Here is a 12,414-nt window from a genome sequence, read left to right as displayed (position 1 = left end):
AGTTTGTATTAGGAATTAATATGTCATTCTTTTAGTGCAACTATAACCCTAGCAATTAACAATACTTAATAGGTTTATTATTTTTTAGTATATCCACTTATGTTTCTAGTTATGAAGGAATCAATTCTTATATTTCAATAAACTCACATAAGTGTTTTTAAAATACCACACACTCTTTATAATGATATTTATACATTAAAAATATGCAGTGAACTTTTATCTTTCATCATATTCTATTGATTCATCTCTAAAACACAAATTCAAAATCAAATATTAATTCTCTTCTACAAGCATTATTTAATTAGTTTTATAAATATTAATCTAAACCAGAATATCAAGCTATCAATTGTAGTGCCTGCCCCTAGTCTAAATTTTCCTAGTTTACATTTCTGCTATTATTGCCAAACTCTTTTAGGCCAATTTTATGTTGATGATTAGTAGCATTATCTTGAGATTATTAGATATTGTTTCAGACTTAGTTGATATATAATGAGATTACTTGGTACTCTATACTTCATGCGTGCATGATGATTATTACAATGCTGTTAAATTATTGATGATGTTTAGTTAGATGGATTATCATATGTGTTTTCTTGTGGATACTTACCCCATACTCCATGTGTATGGTGTGCATGTTTGTTTTCTTTATGTATGACATTTATGATGTGGTTAAGGAAGGGAGTTGTAGTCACCTGCTAGTCAAGATCTACACGATGCACCACTTCCTGCCATTGCTTGTTTAGCTTAGTATATATTGTGTATGTACATGTGTGGATTTTATGTAGGTTGTAGGTGCTGGGTATCAACTTTCTTGAATTGTCAGGATGAGCGTACCCTATTGCATTATCTCAATGGTAAGAGAAAGGAGATAAATTCTTAAGTCCAAATCCTAAACCTTTGAGCCATTCGTCCTAATTGACAATTAGGACAAGTGTCTGAGTCATGTACCTTTTGAATGCGTCGGATGATGTTAATTCATGGATTTAAACCCTTAGTTTGATTTTGTATGTGTTTTACTATGATAGGTTTTCATATTTTACTTTATGAGTTTTTGGTGAACTTTCTGTTAATTAAGTCTAATTAAAAAGATTTAATTTAATGGAAAATTATATGTTATGTTAATATTTTATTTAATTAATTAATAAATTAATTAAATAAAAGAATTAAAATTAATTTGAGGATAAATTTATAAGTTTAAATTTGGACGTGATAATATTTAGTTAATTTAATAATAATATATATATTTGGAGTGCATTTTTAAATAAATGCTAAATAATATTATTATTTAAATTAATAGATAGCTATCGAAATTAATGTTCAAAAATAAATTTAGAAGTGGAAAAGAAATTAATTTATTAAAAGTTTCATAATTGCATGATACGTGCATGAGACTAAATTAAATAAATCAATTTAAAAGAGGTCAAGTAAAAAATTAAATAAAGTAATTTAATTCATTATTTTATGTGCATGGAAAAGATAAAAGAAAGACAAATACAAGTTAATAATGAGTTAGAAGGTGTGAACAAAGAGTTCTCTGGGGTGAACGCAGTACCCCGATTTTAGGGAGAGAATTCTTTTTCACAATTTGGGGGTTCTTTTTCAAGGGATTGTGAATTTTGGAGGAGGAAATTTTCAGAGAAGGAGAAAGTTTTGAAAGGGGAATTGTTATCTACAGATTTTAAGAGTGTAGTGAATTAGCATCAGTGTCCAAGTAGACGCTTGTGAAAATTTGCATAATTTAAATACATTCTTTTAATTCCTGTCTTCTTTGTGTTTGTTAAATGATTGTCTGGATAATTCTGGTGAAGAATATATATCATGTTGTGGATTCTGGATATTGGAAAATTATTTTGTACATGGAATGTTTTAATTATTCAATATAATTTCTCTCTAGTAGATTATAGATTGAGAAAACTTACCAAGAAGGGTTGAATTTTATTGAAAAATCTTCTTAGAGAAAATAAAGAAATAAAGGAAAATAGAAAAAAATAAAGAAACAAAGAATGGGTACCTAGTAGTCATCTATCATATTTATTTATGAGTTTTGATTAAAATATATATAAATATATATTCATTTAAAATAAATTTAGTTTAAAACCAAATTCATTATCTCAAAATTATTAAAAGAAAATCGATATTTGCAAGGAATGTAGAAACGTTCAATTCAAAAAAATGTTGGTTTTTATTTTCTTTATATATATATATATATAGGGAGTGGGGGGTTTTATCCCACCCCATCCCCATAGACCTACGCTGGTAGCAATCGTACCTGCTTTTGCAGGTATTGCAACTGTCATCCCAAGCCCTGCGATAGAGGGCAAGGCTGCACAACTTTTTAAATAAGCCTCAACAATAACTAAAAAATGACTTTGATTTTAATTTTTTTTAAAAAAAAGTTATCTTTTATAAAGTTTAAATGTTATTAAGTTTGTTAATAGTTTTTATTAAATAATATACGTATATATTTATTAAGTATTATATATATGTTATTAATTATGAAATTACTAATTAATATGCGTTAATCAGTTTTAAATTATTAAATAATAATGAGTTATTATAATGATTTAAAATTATGTTTTAATAAATTATTATTATTAAATTAATTAATTATGTTAAATTATGTTAATATTTAATTTAAGTCTTGATTAATGTGAATCAGCGGGAATCTTACCATTAGCAAACTTAAAAGCAAATATAATATTTACCTTAGTAAATTTAGGAAATTGATTTTTAAATCATGGGGTAAATATTTGTTTTACTTAAGCTAATACTTGAATTTATTATAAGAAAAACGATGAAAATATTTCTTCACTTGTTAGCGAACTCTAAAATGGAAATTGAAACCCCACATTTAACTTAACTATGTGCTTTCAACAAACTGAAACATGTGCTTGTATCTTGTTTTCTTTATGCTATTTATGTTTGGGGTTTTTGGGTTGACTAGATTGTTGACCAGTTATAGGACATCTACTAGAGGCTCGGGGGTTTTGTGAGTGTGGTATCATGTTGACTCGATCTCAATCATTATTGCTCAACCATGTATGTGATGGTATGCTTATGATGAGTATGTTTTATTGTTGGTTACTATGTTTTAGTGTCTTTGTGGGATAGCGGGATATATGCTATGAGATACTTGATTAACCATTCTGAGTCATTGATCAATATTGTTGGATTACTTTTCGGTTGCTCGTAGAGAACTGATGGATATTGTGATTTATCTTGTTGTTTTCTAGTTGCTCATAGAGAACTGATGTAATTACTATTATTATCTTTATGCTGCTTCCCAGTCACTTGTATAGGACTGAGGTGATTTTACTATGATTATGTGATTTGTGATTTCATGAGCTTAGGGTAGGTTATCTGTATGTAGTGTTGGGAAGTGGCTTGTAATGGGGATTGGGGACCCTAAGTGGTCCTGGGGGTAACCCATTGTAAGTTGTTTAATAAGTGATAACTTTACACTTAATACTAACTTAAATGAACCTAATATGAGATAATTGTATGTTCTCGCCCATGCCTCGTGTGCTACTACAGACTAGGATGGGAGTAGAGAGAACGCTTGGTTACATCAAGCATTCCATAGTATGCCTTGTTAGTAAGAGAGGATACTAGTGGCCATAGGGATCACTAGGGACCTGGGAGTCTTAAGGGACTACTCAGGTAACTCTGAACGTGATTTGTGCAATGAAACATTCCTGTTTACATAGTAGATACCTACGTGTGTTTGTGTGCCTAGATGTCGATCTATGTATTGGAACCTCTGAGTTAGTTTACTTTTAGGATTTCCTAGACTTAGAGAGTTCTTGTGTTATGTGATTTGATATCATGTTAGGGACTTGAGACTATCTCTTCAACGTAGTGGGAGTGGACCATTTAGGTTCCACACAGTTGGGTGGTAGTGCTTTTTACTCTTACCATTGAGATCTGTCCATGGTCACCGTGGTTGGAGCTTTCTTTATTGGCATTTACCTTCATTCTGTTCATGGATCATTATGATGGATGGTTATATTTTATGATGGATGTTATATCTTTTGATGTATGGATGTATTATGTACAGTGGATGATTTATTTTATTTTATTGTTCGTATCATGGATCCGAAGAGGATGATGTATTTTTATTTTTACATATGTATATTCTTTTAAGCCTTTCATACTTCGTGACTTGTACAGTAGATGAATGAGCATTCCGAATTAATTTTCCAAGAGGCATTCGGAACAAATGTATATTAAATGGACATTGGACTTTTCATTATTCTTTCATATGGATGTGGTAATTGATTGACTTAGTTTTAGATTAGATTTAAATGTGACTCAACATCATGGGATCTTTAAGGAATGTAACCTGTTATGTATGTTATTGCTTCTGCTATTATGTGTTTGATGTGAATGGTGTATCTTTCATGTTTTTAAAAAAAAATGCTATCAAACTTAGGCAAACTTTAGGTTATTTCTTTTGGATCCCTTGACGGGGCGTTACATCAATTGATAAATTTTTTTTTTGATGAATAGTCCCTTTCTATTAATAAATTAATATACTAGTTACAAATTCACAATGACCATACTCCGTCACCATCAGGGTCACAGTTCTTTTCCTCATCGCTCCCATACGCCGCACTCCAAGGCTTCCCACCACCACTCTCCTAATGAAGGTTATCCAATCAACGTAAATCTCTGATTATCAATTTACAATAACAGATTTATTCCTAACAATAAATCAATAATACACATTATTATCAAATCTCAAATGAAGTTAAATATCTACTCTTTCCCAATCCAAACTTACATGTCTAATACTATCCCTTTATGCATTTGTTATTCATTGATTTAAATCATCTATATATAAGTGTGATTTGGTCCGTCACAAGGACTAATGACTTTAAAAATAAAAATAAAAAATCTCAAACTAAAAAGTGCAATCATCAATCTGAAAAACATATTATCATTCAGTATGGCCCAAAATTATAAAGTATGGAAGTTATCAAACTTTAACTTTGATTAGACTTTTGAGGACATGAATGTGAAGGATTGGCACATTATTGAACAATTCAATCTCAAGCATAATAATTAATCATAAATTGAACCAGCCAAATCCGTTGGGAATTGTAAGCAACAATAATGTCAAGAGAAGTGACCCCACTCTCTGGATCTCATTTCCTTTATCTTCACTTTTTTTAACAGTGATAAAATCTTTATCCTGAAAAGAAGATGAATCCTTCTCTATTTATCTCTCCCCACTCAAAAAGCTTGGCTGGTACAGCTTTACAACTTCTTAAAAAATACAAAGCAAACGGACCCATCTGAAACTGAATGTCATGAGTCTTATGGAGAAACATAAATCATGAAAAGTTATACGGATCAAAAGATTCCTGTCTGTATGTTGCGTACATGAATGGATCTTTGTAATGCAAAGGACGGTGATCTATATTGCAATCAGATTTGACAGTAAAAAATGTGAATGAGTTGAGTTGACACAAATGGATGTTTTCAGAGTTTCATTTGCCAACCTTATCGGGCAAGAATATAATGAATATCTGTTACTTTTGTTCAAATTCCAATTAAAAAATCATATGAGTTTATATTGAAATTCTTAATTTAGTTCAACGATGGTTGAATGGCTAATTAAAACTGCACATAATAATATGTTAATTAAAAGAATTTAACAGATTCTATAGTTCATGAGGTTTTTTAGTAATTTTTGTATTCAATTGCATGAATATTTTTCATCAATGTTTTAGACCATGTTCTATATATCTATAGATGCTCTATTTCATGTTTGTGATGGATCATGGAGTGTGGTCTAAATTATTGATATAAGAAAATTTACATGGCTAAATATAAAAATTACTTTGAATAACAGATTGTAGTTTATTTGGTTGGATGATAAATAGGAACAATTTCTGATTTAGATGTCTTACACATCATGGTGTCATCTACTTGTTACAAAATGTATATAGATCTGATTTAGATAGATGCTTAACATCTTGTTGTTGACTTGTTAAAAAAAGAGCTATATCTTTATAATTTAAATATTTTCATAAAATATGTAACATTTATTTAGTTTTTTATTTAGAAAGATTTTGTACAAGGTTTGAGAAAAAAAATACATATAAATTCAATTACATTTTACAACAATTTTAGATTTATTTCTAAAGATTGAAGATTAAATTTGAATATTATTTAGTTATGTTGTACATAATTAATCAATTTAAGTTAATTATGTAAATTATATTAAGATATTTTTGAATTTCAAATGTCTTAATTATTAAGAAGCAAATGATGTGTATAGTGTATATATAGAAAGGAGATGATAAGATTACAACTTTGATCATAAAGAAGCTCTCTTTCTCTCTCTCTCTCTCACACACACACACACACACACACACACACACACACAAACAATAAGACTATAACTCTTAGTAGAAATAAAGCATCTAATATGTATATAGGCAAAGCCTACATGAAATAAACTTGGAATAGAACACTTCAAATTTGAGACAAAACAAAAGATCAAATTAGAGCTTTTGATAGAATTTTTGGTAGATCATATATCATATCAATAAAAAAGGTACATGATGTACATAAATACATACATATGTTTGTACATGTATACATGTATAGATAGATAAACACACACACTCAGAGACATACATATATAACTTGAGTCTATATAAACTCATAATTGTTTATAATGTGTGAAGTTTAAGTGATTTTTGGATTCAACTATATATATTTTTTTACATTAATGTTTTAGATCAGATTCCATGTTTCATACATATGTTCTTTTTCATCTTAGTGATAGATTATGGAGTGTGTTCAAAATAATTATTGCAAAAATAGTTATGCAGTCATGTCCAATAATTAAGTTTACAATAAATGTTTTATTTCAATTGGTTGAGAATAATTTGTCTGGATTATTTTTATTCTCCATTCACTCCATCCACAAAGGCTCGATCTCTTGGAGGTGCAATGGGTCAAGATAAATCTTTGGACGACTTTGATGGATATATCCCTCTTCTCATGGTGACTTAGCTAAAGAATAATTTGTGATTTGGATGTATAAAATGCATATAAAAAAGAAAAGACATCAGTATTTGTAATTTAATATTTTCTATGTTTTTTTGTTAATTAATTTATTCTTTTAATTTCGAATATTTGGTAGAATTTTAAATTAAAATAATATATACTTAAATATAATTAAAAGTGTTGTGGAAATGCATGGATCATAAGGCATGACATTTGTTGAAGGTTTTACAAATGTGGTAGCAAGATAAGTAGGCTAACTTTTGAGGAAACTCCATGATTAAGTGTACTTGAGTTAGAGTAGTATTGAGATGGGTGAGCTCTTGGGATGGTCAAATGCTTCACCTATGTGAGAATCACCAAGATATAATGAGTGTTAAGTGTTCAATTCATTCCTATGAAAGATGGGTTCTTGAACTTCTAATCAAAACATAGTCCAAGAAGATGCAAGGGATTTTGGCACAAGCAAAAATGTTAAAATACTAAAATCTATATTTTTGATATTTTCTATGTTTTAGTATTTTGCATTGGCTTTGGGAGGATTTTTGGGCCCTAAAATTTTGACTCTTGATATTTGGTGATATATAATTTGATTATCTTTCCAACGATGTTAACAACATGCATTTTTGAACTATGTGTAGAAAGTTATGACTTCTACATGTAGACACAATTTCTAAAATAGTTATTTTTATTAGTTTTCATAGTTTTGGTATTTTATTTTGTAATAAACATTATGTGGATTGTTCATTTATTTTTGAAGGGATGTTGGTGACCCTTCAAATACATCATACTTTGTATAAACTTGATATCTGAATGAAATGGATCACATTTTTGCTTGCAAAAATCTATTGTTATATTTTAACCATTTTCAACTAAATCACTATACAATGGTTTCTACACTAGGTATTGTAATTTGAATTCTTAATTTAGATCAACTTCACTCTTCATTAAACAAGTGTTAATGAATTTGACTCAAAAAAATGATAGTTGAATCTTAAAAACAATATCACATTTTGATTTTTGAAAAATACCTCCTACTCATTAACATGTGAATATCTTTATAATTTAATTATTTCCTAGTATACTTTAGTTATTTATTTATTTTTAAATTAAAAATATTTAATACACAATTTAAGAAAATAATTTACATATACAACAATTACAATCTAGAACATTTTTAGATTTATATCAGAAGATCAAAGATTAAACTAGAATATTATTTAATTTTAAGGATTTTTATAATATCGATAATAAGATATTTATGAATTTTAGCCCACTGAAGTGCTAAGAAGAAATATAATTACAAAGGATATCAGTACAATTACAATTTTAAAATAAATTTAATTTTATGTTTCAAAATTAAATAATAAACTAAAATATATCATTTAATTTAAGTACTTACAAAGTATTAGTAATAAAGTATCTATAATTTTAGCCTATGTTAAAAAAATTATTTAAAAAATTATAAGTAGTAAGAAGTAGAAGCTTACAACTCTTAATATAAGGAGGGTATATATAGTATTTGGATAGAAATAATGCATCAAATATGAATTTATATTTACAAACTTACCTTAGTGATGTAGGAGCATCTTGGGTACTTTAGCAATCTTGCATCAACCAAAAAGATTTCCTTTTATTTGTTTATGTTTCTTGTTTAAGGAATGGTCTTTGTTGTTCATGTTTTCTCTTTCTACTTGGTTGGCTCCTTAATATGGACCTATCATGGATCCCATACCTCAACTTGTAAAAACTAATTCTATCATATGTTGGAGTTATCCTTCTCTTTATTCGAGGCATGCTTGTTTCCTAGCATTTCAAGTAACATGCAGGTTTGGGTTCAACAAGGTTTTGTTTGGCATCAATGCTTTCCATGACCTTGGGTTGTGCTTCATGGACTTGTTGGAAACTAAAATTGAAACAATTGTTGTGTTGTCATTGATTTCAAATCTATTGGTGACACAATTTCCTATCTTATCTAAATGTCATAACTATTTGATTGATGAAGTGGATTTGAGAATTTGTTCATAACAAAAGCATCTAGAGGCAAGGTTGAGTTCTAAAGAGAAAACTACAAATGGACATTTGATTAGTTAGAGTTTGACAAGATAAAGTGATTGTTTAAATCATGTTGCAAGATGAGAAGACAATAATGTTCAAGTCTTAGAAGTGTGAGACAAGATAGATCAAATGTATAAGTTTGACCGAGTAACAAAGTAAAAGGCTAAGGAATTTGATTGAACATGTTGAGTGATGCTAGTGTCAATCAAGCCATAGTAAGTGTTGAGAAAATTCAATGTTGATTGAGTATCACTATCGATTGAATGACAATGTTGATGCTGAGCTAGAATTTTTATAACTTCAAGGTCGAGTAACTCAGTGATGACTGAGTGAGAAAACTTAGTGTTGACTGAGGAACACCATTTTAATTGTTTGCAAGGAATTGCAATTTCCAACCAACTAAGTTGATTTCTTAAGATATGGAAAACATGTCAAAGATAAGGATTGATGAGTTGGATCATTTAATTCTAGAAGAGGATTAGGTGATTGACCTATGAGATGAATTCAAGGAAAAGATTCTAGAAAAAGAAGAGATAAAAAAATGGCAATTAGATACATTGTATTCAATGGACTGAATTGTGAACCCTAAGATCTATGGTGTTACTTAAGTGGAAAAAGATAAAAATTTTCTATTTAAGGAGGTACAGAGGTGAACTTTAAAAGTAGAGTATTGAGTGTAGAGAAGTTATGCATGTGAGAAGTTCTAGAGAATTTTCCAGCTATTACCAATGTTGTTGACTAGTGAATCTAAGTAGAAGGCTTAATTGAGTCGAGAAGAAGTGAAGGATGATCACTTCAAGGGTTGCCAAGAGAATCTAAGATTGAGATGACAATGGAGACCAAAAAATATGATGTAGGAGCATCTTGGGTTGCATTGCTATCCTGCATGTTTTTTTTTCTTTTTTGTTGAGTTACAATACCTTGCATTTTCGAGCTCCTTAGTTTTTATCGAGTTTGCAATGATTGCCAAGCTTCCTAGTTATTCAGAGTTTGCAGTTGCTACCACGTTCTTTTGGTCACTGAGTTAATAGTTTTTGTTAAGATCACAGTGGTTGTCAAGCTTCTTGGTTTATGTTAAGTTCGTAGTGGTTGCCAAGCTTCTTGGTTTATGCTAATTTCATAGCTATTGTCAAGTTCACACTAGCTAACAAATTCCTTTGGTGTTCAAGTTTCCTTTTCTTGCCAAGTTCATTCAAATGCCAAGTGATAGTAAATTTTTTGGATCCTTCATTGATTGAGTTTTCTATGTCTGGTTCCAGTTTGGGCTGATCTTGCAAGTTAATTTGTATTTTGTATTTTCTATGAGTTGACTTGTGGCTTATCCTAGCATTTAATATAAGAGTTTATTTTGTTGTATTTTGCAATAGGCCATATTGTGGTAGTGCATGTATTTAATAAGGTTTTGGGTAGAGTCTTAGGGCATCAAAGTTAGGAGTAAGAAGGTAGGAAGAGGAGAAGCAAGATGAATTGCAAAGATTGACCATTGTGGATCAAATCTGAATTGTAATGTGGCCATAACTAGAAAGACCTTATAGCTGGGCATGTATTTGTTATTTTGATGAATCTATTAAAGAATTTTTTCCTCTATCTCCTGGGTTTTTTACTCTCATAGGTGGTTGGAATAGCTTGGTGTGCCTTTGGCCCTATCTATCTCATCCCTCCCTATGTCAGGTGGTATTAGAGCTTGAGGTTTGTCCTTGTGGATATTGGATTGTGTAGAACCCTTAATTGTTTTAGGTTGTGGGGTTGTAGTTTTGTAGATTTGACCTATAACTTGTAGAGGGTTATGATCTTGTAGGAACCTAATTGTAAAGATGGTTCAAGGTAGAGGAAATGTTGACAATGTCATTTTGGATACATTGAGATAAATTGGAGCCAAATTAGATGTTGTAGAGACAACCCAAAGAAGAGGAGTGCATCTTGATGATGCGAGTGATGACAAAGTAGCAGCACCAAACTCTAATCCAGAACCTAAAGAGGATCAATGTGAGGCAAGGTTGTTGAGAGTATTGTCTAGGGAAAATTCAAAGCCCATTGTTGAAGTTATTTCTTATGATGGAAAATTGGATACTACTGTTGCATTGGATTGGATCTCTGAAATGGAGAAGTTCTTTGACTATGAAAACACTCTTGATAATAGGATGGTGAAAATTGTAGTCACTAGGTTGAAAGGACATGCCTCACTATGGTAGGAGCATTTGCAAACTAATAGACAAAAGAGAGGAAAGGAAAAGATTAAGACTTGGTTGAAGATGGTGAACAAGATAAAGAATAAGTTCCTTCTTCCTTATTACTAAGTTATCTTGTTGAGAATGATGCAAAATTTGAGACAAAGAGACATGACTATAAAGGAGTATACTGTGAGGCCTCGCCCTGACCCATCTTAGCACCGATGATGCATTATTATTTTGATACTCATGACTCGATACGTCAAAACATTATTTGATGCACTGAACATTATTATGATATTTATGATGTGTGATGCTTTACTTTTAGATATTTGATTTCGTCATTTAATGCTTTACGAACATGTATGATGATAAAGTAAATGAATGCAAAACTAACACTTTGATTATGTAATTCAAATGATCGGAAGTATGAGTAGAATTAGATAAATACTTGATCATTAGAAAATGGATGTTTTAACTTATATGATTTTTTTGATACGTAAATTTCATAATGCATGTGATTTCTTGAACCTACTGATGTGTGCAATGAGTGTGCAGGACATGTAGCCGGGAAACCTAAAGGAAAGATAGAATTGAACCCCTTGTTTAAATATGCTATCCTTGCATTATCTATCTTTAAAAGGTTGTTATTTGATTTTATTATTATTCTAGCTTTTAATTTTTCCTATTAAGTCTTTAAGGCTTAAAATCATTAAATTTAAGTGCCCTAGGGGTAAGGGTATGGGTGGGGAGTACTTTCCACCCACTTAGCCTCTTAGTTTGACTTTTAGGGTCACTCAAAAGCCCTATTTTTGAGGGATTGCGAAAATTGATTGTCATTTACATGAGTTGGTGACTCCAACTCCATCTTGAGTTTGCTTGAAGTCTAGTTGAGTTAAGGGATGATACTTAGAGGCATTTTGGAGCAGTTTTGGGGTTGTTACCCAATCTCTAGATTTGGAGAAAGTTGGAAGATTGAAGGGAGAAAAGGAAAAGTTCTTCTCAAACCACCATTTTTGCCATAACTCTTTTGGTGAAGGTAGGGATTCTTCACTCCATTGAATTGTTCCTTCGTGTTGTCTATGCTTGAATCATGTATAAGTTGTTGTGTTCTTCTTTGTTTTTGCTTGCTAGTGTGTTGGGATGTGTTTGGAGGGATTTTTGTTGT

At 30.4% G+C, this 12,414-nt stretch overlaps 1 protein-coding gene across 1 annotated transcript in view; it reads left to right on the top strand.

Moving 5' to 3' along the window:
* LOC149555650 (caffeic acid 3-O-methyltransferase 3-like) overlaps positions 1-12,414 on the top strand; it is a 64,247-nt gene that overhangs the window by 12,394 nt on the left and 39,439 nt on the right. The window lies entirely within an intron of this gene.

Source organism: Cupressus sempervirens, chromosome 5 (assembly GCF_028749045.1).
Source record: "Cupressus sempervirens isolate cs-2001-9-10 chromosome 5, ASM2874904v1, whole genome shotgun sequence".
NCBI classification, from domain to species: Eukaryota; Viridiplantae; Streptophyta; class Pinopsida; order Cupressales; family Cupressaceae; genus Cupressus; species Cupressus sempervirens.
This window is presented reverse-complemented; position numbering and strand designations above follow the sequence as displayed.